Source organism: Peromyscus leucopus, chromosome 3 (assembly GCF_004664715.2).
Source record: "Peromyscus leucopus breed LL Stock chromosome 3, UCI_PerLeu_2.1, whole genome shotgun sequence".
NCBI lineage: Eukaryota > Metazoa > Chordata > Mammalia > Rodentia > Cricetidae > Peromyscus > Peromyscus leucopus.
This window is the reverse complement of record NC_051065.1, coordinates 64,604,281-64,613,453: the sequence shown is the minus strand read 5'-3', so window position 1 is coordinate 64,613,453 and position 9,173 is coordinate 64,604,281.

The window sequence follows — 9,173 nt, the reverse complement described above, 5'->3', positions numbered from 1 at the left end:
CAAAGTGCTCACCTAAGGACATTTCCCTGACCTTCCCAGGCTTTTCGGATGACTTCCAGCCATCATGTGCTTTCGTGTTTCTGAGCCTACACCTGGGGCCTGTGATACAGCTTCGTCTGCTCTGTGGAGGCCGCTGGATCCACAGGCTAACCACGACAGCTCGGGGAGAGTGATTGCCAAGTCTCTGGGTTCCCTTCCAGAACATTAAGTTCTGGTCTTGAGAGAGTTGGGAATTCGTCCGTCATTGATGCCTACACTGGACAGTTAATTTTCCAAGAGTCCCAGGCCTCAGCATTTCCGTGCTTTCTACTCGGATTTCTTGATGTCTAACAATGGGAAAGGTAACATCCAAAGGTGTACAGGGCCGTTGGTGTGTGACTCAGGGACAATGGAGACAAGGTGAAAGTGGTGTCCCAGCAGATGTGGTCAGAGGCCAGAATGACCTTTGGCCTCAGCACAGCTCTGTGTGTAACGCTGGGGCTCGAATCCAGGGCCTGTTGAACATTAGGCAAACATCTAACTGTGAGCAAAGGTCCTACCCCTGAAGAAAACAGCTTTGTGTTGTCAGAAGCCTTTCAAACCCCTGCCCCTCCCAGCGTCAGGTGCCTGGTGGTAGTTGCAGTGGGTCTAATTTCTGCCCAGATCCTACAGCAGTGATCTCGGCTTGCAAGCAGGCTTCATGGGGATGGCTCCTTTCCCAGCCAGTTCGCGAGTTAAGCAGCCTACTGATGCCAGGCCTAGTGAGCTTGGAGGCAGGGATTTCGGTCTCTGCACACGGCACTGAACACAGTGACTCACTCCCGTCATGAGGCAGGGAGGCAGGATGAGCTGGGCTTTTGAGAGCCTTGGCCTCCCAGCTCTTGGTCTCAGATCCCCATTCTGCTGGGTTTGTGCCATGCAGGGCCTGTGCCTCTACCTAGGCTTTGGAAACAAATACCCCAGACCGAGGACTCAAATAACAGCAATCACCCTCCAAGGTTATAGAGGCTTCGTGTCCAAACCAAGAGTTCCTGGCAGCATGGCCATCCTAGTGAGGGCTTTCTTCCTGGCTTCTAGGCAGCCCCCTCCTCTGTGTCTCCACGTGAAGACATGGGGAAGAAGGAGAATGTCTGTCTCTAAAAAGGGCACAAATTGTAATGTGAAGGCCCCACCCTGGGACTGATTTGGCCCTCGTTGCCTCCCAGAGGTCTCACCTCCTAATTCCAGCATCTTGGGGTTTTATCATGGAAATTCAGCAGGCTAACGCAAACATTCCATACTTGACATCCAGCGGAAAGGACTACACCTGTGTGTCACACGTGATCTGATGAGCCATATGTGACTTCTGGGCACTTGAAATGTAGCCAGTCTACACTACAGTCCGCTGTGGGGTATAATGTATGTACCAGATCCCACAGGTTTAAAATAAAAACTAATGAGCGCTGGGTGGTGGTGGCACACGCTTTTAATCCCAGCACTTGGGAGGCAGAGGCAGGTGGATCTTTGTGAGTTCGAGGCCAGCCTGGGCTACAGATCGAGATCCAGGAAAGGCACAAAGCTACACAGAGAAACCCTGTCTCAAACAACAGCAACAACAAACAAACAAACAAAAAAACTAATGAGCAATATCTAATAAGTGATTGGAAACCTTTAAATTATCTGCTGAGATAGTATTTGGGATATCCTGGGTCAAAAAAGCACAGTATTAAGGATTTTTCTGCATGGTGGCCCAGGCCTTTAATCCAGGACTTGGGAGGCAGAGGCAGGAGGATCTCTGTGAGTTCCAGGACAGTCTGGTCTACAAAGCAAGTTCCAGGACAGGACAGCCAGAGCTGTTACACAGAAAAACCCCATCTCCAAAAAAAGGACTATTTTCACCTATTTCTTTTGAATTTTTAAAATGTACTTCTGAGAAAATTTCAACTCACATGGTCGTTAGTGTAACTGTGTTTTATTGCATATATTTTTAGTAAACAACATAATTAAAAATTACATAATATTTTGATATACATGTGTATAATAAAGTGATTCTTATGTTAGCTAATGAACATACTGTAATCACCATGTATGCACATATGTATATGTGCACCTGTGTATATATGTGTGCATGTGTGCTTGTGTGTGTGTTACCTACATCATACTCTCTGAGCATGTTTCTGCTGTGTAATATGACACAGCCATGTGCCACACAGCAACAGAATGGTTGACATAGAGCAGCACACATGACGGTGGCCCCATAAGATCATATTTCCTAGTGACACTGGACCTCCCTTAGCTTGTATAAGTCATTCAGAGTGAGGACTTGAAACAAGGTGACCATGAGCAGAGCAGGCAGCTGAGATGTTCAAAGGTTCAAGTCAAGGAATGCAGTGTAGTCTCCAGGGGACCCCTGTGTCTAGCTATGGCTCCCAAGAAGTTTCAAGCATCACCAGCAGTCTGTGTCACGTGCTGAAGACATCCCACAGGTGTTTTCCCTCATTGCTCATCAGCCTGTTCCACTTCCTGACCCAGACTGGCAGGCCAAAAATAGCTGAGGTTTGCAGCTACGGAAAGAGGCAGATCTGGGCTGATGGGGTGGCACCACTGTGGCCTGGAACATCCCTCCTCTTGGCCTAGGGCCAGTTGGAGACACCAGCCAAGGAGCTCAGCCAGCAGGCCATCATCAGCCTTGTCTGGAATTTTCGGATTTGTCCAATGGCAGCCTAGGAGTGGCAGGTACACCCAGAGCTCCTCCTACCATGGAGCCCTCAGGAATATCCTTCTCTGCGTTCCTCAGATAGCTGTTCTGATGCTGGTGATATTTGGGGGAGCCGGTGTCTCCTGCACATAGTTGTGTTTACTGTCTGTTTGTCTTATTCTTTTTGCTCAGCAGGTGGCTTTTTTTTGTTCAGAGATTGTACTGTTAGTCATCCGCGTTCATGGATCATGACATATTAATCATGCAAATTAGGATATTATTAATGAGGGAAAAATTAATTCCAACCCTGAGGCAGGGTTTGCTGTCACAGCTCTGTTAATGCCCTCTCATCTCAAATGCCATCCGCAGATTCTCCCAGCTGCTGCAGACCGGCGCCCTGACACGGAGGGAAGGCAGCGGCTGCAGCACCAGAGCAGCCTTCCCTCTGGGGTCAGTGTCGCAAGCCCGGTTACTTGAGCGCTCCTGTTTTCAGGCAGGATTGCCAAACCTGACCTGCTTCCCACCTCATAAACAGCCTTTGGGAACCAGCTCTATCCTTCCACGCCCTCTAGGAAAGCCCACTGGATACAGTGTCAGCTCCTGTCCCGATCTAGACCAGTGTGACAGTGTGGGAGAGCCTCTGTGACTTTGGTGACTTCTGAGTCCCAGCTCCGGTTTTCTAAACGGCTTCTTGAAGGTGGCACGAGCCCCTCTTCCAGCACTTCCTTCTCACACTTACCTTTTATCTTGAGACCTAGCCCTTAATTAAACATGTCCCCATGGTCGCTTTCCCTCCCTGACCTCTGGCTGACCCTGATTCCTCCCAGCCCCCCATGCTGCTCAGAGATCTGCTTTCAATCCTCTCTGATTTCTTGTTCCTTGAGCCAAGTTCAGAAACAGGATGTTTTTGTGAACTTGGATGTGTCTCCCAAGTGCAAAGTAGCACACACACACCCCCTGGAAAGACTGTGCCATTCTGGAAAGCTGGCTGAGTCACCTCATACACTGTCACAAGACTGGGCTGAACCAAGAGAAGTGGGCAGCTGGACTCGCTTGGCACTGATGGCTTAATGCCAGGACCACGTGGGGGTCAGGAATCTGGAGGGTGTCTGGCCACTGAGAGACCCACTGGGACAAAGGTCTGCTGGCCTGTGGTCACTTGCCAACCAGAGTATAGTGTCTCTTCTCCAGTCTTTGGGCCAGCTCCTGGGCCAGCAACTAACTTCTGCTCCACCCAGAGGCCAGAGTGGAAGGGAATGAGCCTGGGTGTTTCAAGTTTGCTTTGCTAAATCCCACTTCTCCGGAGACCCTGTCCACTTCACTGACGATTCTCAAGACTTCTGTTGCTGCCATTGCTTCCCTAAGATACCCGGTGCCTGGGCTCCAGCCCACAACATCCCTCTGTGGAAACCCTAGAGAGTCTTCCTTTCCTCCTAGTGTCCCCATCTGTGTCCCCACCCACTTCCCTTTCCACACCTCCTCCTTCTGTGCTACCTGCTCAGCAGAGAGGTGGAGGCAGGGGTGATTGACCTGACCCAGCCTGAGAAAATGAACGGTGATTGGGAAATTGAGGGAGCTGCCTAATCCTGCAGATGGAGCAGCATCAGCACCATTTATGATTGTCTTAGTTGTGGCTAGGGGAGGGATGGACCCAGTTTCAGAGGATGGCCTATTGAGGTCCTGAGTGAGGGCAGTCTTAGGCCTCTCCACGCTGATGCAATGATTACTGACGTTCCTTGGCATGCAGATGGCATTTCTCCATCTTTTTTAATCTTTCTCTTGTACATCCTCTTTCTCTTCACTTGGTGTCTTGTTACAAGGCCAGGAACCATGGGATTAGGGCCATGTATTCCTCCTGAATGGCCTCCCTGCAGCTTCTTGTATCTGTAACAGCCTGGTTCCTACTAAGGTCACTCTCTTGGGTACTGAAGGTTAAGACTATGCCGTGTGAACTTTAGGGGCACACAGCTCACCCCACAAGAGGAGCAAAGGCCATAGAGGAGATAGACTTGGTGCTGGGATCCTGAGTACTCTGATAGTGGCTGCTGTCCCTGCCCATGGCAGGCACCATCAATGCAGGATGAGTCTGGAGCTCTGGTTGGGGAAATCTCTTCTCAGAGTGTGGGGACTGTGGTCCCCTGGCATCCTCTCTGTACTTATATGGTGAGTTAAGAGGAGGGGGTACTCTCAGCCTTCTTTTCCAGGAGAACTTGAGAGACCAGGAGGCCATAACAGACCCATTGATTCATTATGCAAGTTGAAGTGACCCTATCACCCTTACCTATTCGACACCTGGGGACAGCATCCCATCAGTGATCCATAAAATGAATCCCACCATCCCACTCTCCATAAAATGAATCGACCTCAAGGTATCCTGTGAGTGGGGACACCTACTGAGAGACAACACAAGTCCAGGGAAGGTAGGTGCACAGACAGCTGTCTTAAGGTAAGCAGGGGACAGGAACCGAGCCCTAGGCTGGCCAGGACTCCTACCAACCCCAGGAAGAGCTAGGCTAAGCAAAGTGCTGGGTTGTCTCCCTGAAGAAGAGGGTGCTCTGTGCTGGGCATGGTAGTACACGTCTTTAATCTCAGCACTCAGGAGGCAGAGGCAGACAGATCTCTTCCGAGTTGGGGGCCAGCCTGGCCTATATAATGAGTTCTAGGACAGCCAAGGCTACATCCCTTCATATTAAAATCTCTGAAGAAATTTGGAATGGAAAGAATGTATTTCAGGGCTGGATAGATGGCTCAGAGGTTAAGAACACTGGCTGTTCTTCCAGAGATCCCGAGTTCAATTCCCAGCAACCACATGGTGGCTCACACCAATCTGTAATGAGATCTGGTGCCCTCTTCTGGCTTGCAGGGATACATGCGGGCAGAACACTGTATACATAATAAAAAAAAACACTGTATACATAATAAATAAATTAAAAAAAGAATCTATCTCAATCAACACAATAAAGGATGTGTATGACAGACATAGCCAACATTGTATTAAATGGGGAAATTCAAAGCATTTCCCCTAGTCTCAGGAATAAGACAAGATGTCTACTGTCTCCACTCATTTCAGTAAGTCCTGGACAAGAGAAGCAGACAAAAGGAGCAGGCAGGAGAGGAAGAAGCCAGAGTCTCTATCTGCAGATGATGTGATTCTATACATAAGAGACCCCGAAGACCCCATCAGGAAACTCTTAAAGCGGACAAACACTTTTAGCAAAGTGGCAGAATACAGAATTAGCATACAAAACCCAGCAGCCTTCCTATATGCTGACAACAAAAAACCTAAGAAGAAATCAGGAAAAATATACCTTGCAGGTAGAGAAACAACTCAGATGCTTATGGCCAGGCTCATGGCCAAATATATATATCCATGGGATGACATAACAAAGATGCAGAAGAGCACAACGAAAACTCTAAAATGCTCAAGAAATTGAGCAAGACGCTAGAAGATGGAAAGACCTCCCATGCCTATGAATTGCAAGGCTCACTATTGTGAAATGACTACCCTAACAAAAGAAACCAATGGATACAACCCAATCTAAATCCTAAAGGCATTCTTCATAGGAATAGAAAAAATAGCCTTTAAATACCCATGGACGCCTGGAAGACCTTGGCTAGCCAAAGCAGTCCTGAGCGAAAAGAACAATGCTGGTGCTTTCACCATAGCTGCTTTCAAGTTGTACTAGAGAGCCTCGTAATAAAGACACAGAACCACACACAGGGCCACAGGACAGACACACGGAATAGAGGGAGGACCACAGGTCACATGATTACAACCACATGATTTTGACAAAGATGAAAAAAAAAATTCATTGGAGCAAACACACCCTCTTCAACAAATGTTCTGGGAAAATTGGATATCCACATGTAGAAGAATGGAACTCGATCATTTTTTCTCATCCTGCACAAAAATCAACCTCAAGTAGATCAAAGACCTCAACAGAAAACCTGCACTAGTTTAGAGTGCTAGAGAACAGATCAGGGAGTGAGCATCGAGAGGCAGGTGTAGACAAGGCCTTCTGAACAGGACACCACCTTCAGGAAATAACAATAATCAACAAGCAGGAGGGAGTTCAAGAAACCTGAGTGCTTCTCTACAGCAGGCTGTAAGTGAGTGGGAGAAAGTCCTTGGGAACTGTCCCTCCAATAGAGGAATCGGTGTCTAGAGTACACAGAACTTCAGAAACTAAGACCAACAAAACAACCTGTGGTGGTCTGAATGAAAATGGCCCCCATAGGCTCATAGGGAGTGGCACTGTTAGGAGGTGTGGACTTGATGGAGTAGATATGTCACTGGGGGGGGGGGCTTTGAGGTCTCAGATGCTCAAGCCAGGCACAGTGTCTCTCTCTCTCCCTACTGCCTGCCAATCCAGATGTAGAACTCTCAGCTATCTATCCAGCACCATGCTTTCTGCCATGATGATAATGGGCTGAACCTCTAAATTGTAAGCCAGCCCCAATTAAATATTTTCCTTTATAAGAGTTATCATTGAGCTGGGCAGTGATGGCCCACACCTTTAATCCCAGCACTTGGAAGGCAGAGGCAGGTGGATCTCTGTGAGTTTAAGGCCAGCCTGGTCTATGGAGCTAGTTCCAGGACAGCCAGAGCTGTTACACAGAGAAACATCTTGGAAAAAAAAAAAAAAACAAAAAAAAAAAAACCAAAAAAACCAAAACCAAACAAAATACAAGTGGCTAGTAAACACCTTTGAAAGTGTTCAACATCATTCGCCATCAGGGGATTCCATCTAATCCCAATGGCCATCAAGAAGACAACAGATGTTGGTGAGAATGTGGGGAAGGAAGACCCTTATTCACTGTTTGTGGAGCCACTTCTGGCCCCCTGGGAATTAATTCTTGTTAGACTATGAGCACTTAGAAAGTCCTGGGGAACACCCCCATTGTATGGTTCCAGAAGGATTTGGGTGTCCTGTGTTCAGGGGCATTAGTAGATTGCAGAGGAGCAGTTTGTACAGAAGGAAGACAGTCCAACTCCAGGAAGTGATGCAGTAGGAGACAAAGGCAGGTCCTAGCTACCTGGTTGTCTCCCTGAGCAGATGGCCCATGACCTACAAGATACTGAAGACTCGGGCGTCTAGCATTTCTTCAACTGGCCTACCACAGAGCCTGCTGTTATTGCCACAAGGATGGTGCTTACCATGTCCCTCCAAAATCCACATGCTAAATAAACCCCTTACACCTTTAAGGGAGTATGAGGAAGTAGGGCCTTTGGGAGGTGATTAGGGCCTGAGGTGGGAGCCCCCAGAAAAGGGACTGGTGCTCTTATAAAGGGGACTTAGGTACTGCATCCCTTCCACCACCCAAGGACATCCTGTAGCCCATGAGGAAATGTGCCCCAGAACCTAATAGTGCTGCCCCTTGGTCTCAGACTTCTGGCTTCAGGGTCTGTAGAAAAAGATGTGCTGTTTGAGCCACCCATCCACTGTGCCTCGCAATTATAGCCTGGGTGGACTAAGAGGATGTCCACAGAGGATCGGGTGGGGGCATCCCACAGAATGGGAACAGAGGCTCAGGGGGAAACACCAGTGCCTTGGCTGGGGCCTCATGGTCAGTGCCTGAAACACTTAAAAAGTGCTCTTGAGCTTCCCAATTTGCTTATTCAAGACATCCAAACCAACCAACCAAACTGGCTGTCTCTGCTTTCAGAACTGACAGTTAATCTTGACCACCCACTTGACAGAACTGAAATTGCCATGGAGCCAGGCATGGTAGTGCATGCCTTTAATCAGCACTGGGGAGGCAGAGGTCGGAGGATCTCTGTGAGTGTGAGGCCAGACTGGTCTACAGAGTGAGTTTCATGACAGTCGGGGCTACGTAGAGAGACTCTGTCTCAAAAAACAAACACACACAAAAACAAACAAACAAAAAGAATCATCATCTCAATGGAATCAAAGCTCGTGCATATCAGTGAGGGAGTTTCTAGATGATGTAAACTGAGATGGGAACACCCACCCCAAGTAACTGTGGGCAGCACCATCCTCTGGGGTAGGGTCTTGACTGACTGAAAAGGAGAAAGCAAGCTGAGCACCGTCTCTCTGCCTCCTGACTGTGGACCCATGCCTCCTAGTCCTGCGGCCGTACATTCTGCCATAGTGGACCGGATCCTCAGACTGAGCCAAGCTCAGCCCTTCTTCTCTAAGTCGCTTTTGTTAGATGTTCTGTCACAGTGCTGAGGACATGTTCCTTCCCAGGCTGACCCTTGACCGGTTGTGACACCCACTCTTATCTCATGTCCCTGCCTCTGCTCCTCCTCATGCTCTGCTTGGCACAGAGCAGCCAGATCGAATGTAGCTACACCCTAAACCCCCTCCCACCAAGATGATCTCCTAGGCCTGGAGTGCCGGCTTTGCCTGTCTGCCTGGTCAATCCTCTCTAGAACCTACCATTCCCACGTTTGTTTTCCTGTCAGCTGATTCTGGCTCAGATGTCACCTCCCCGGAGCCCCACTACCCATTCTACATTGTCCTCCCATGTTTCTAATCAGTCAACAATTGTC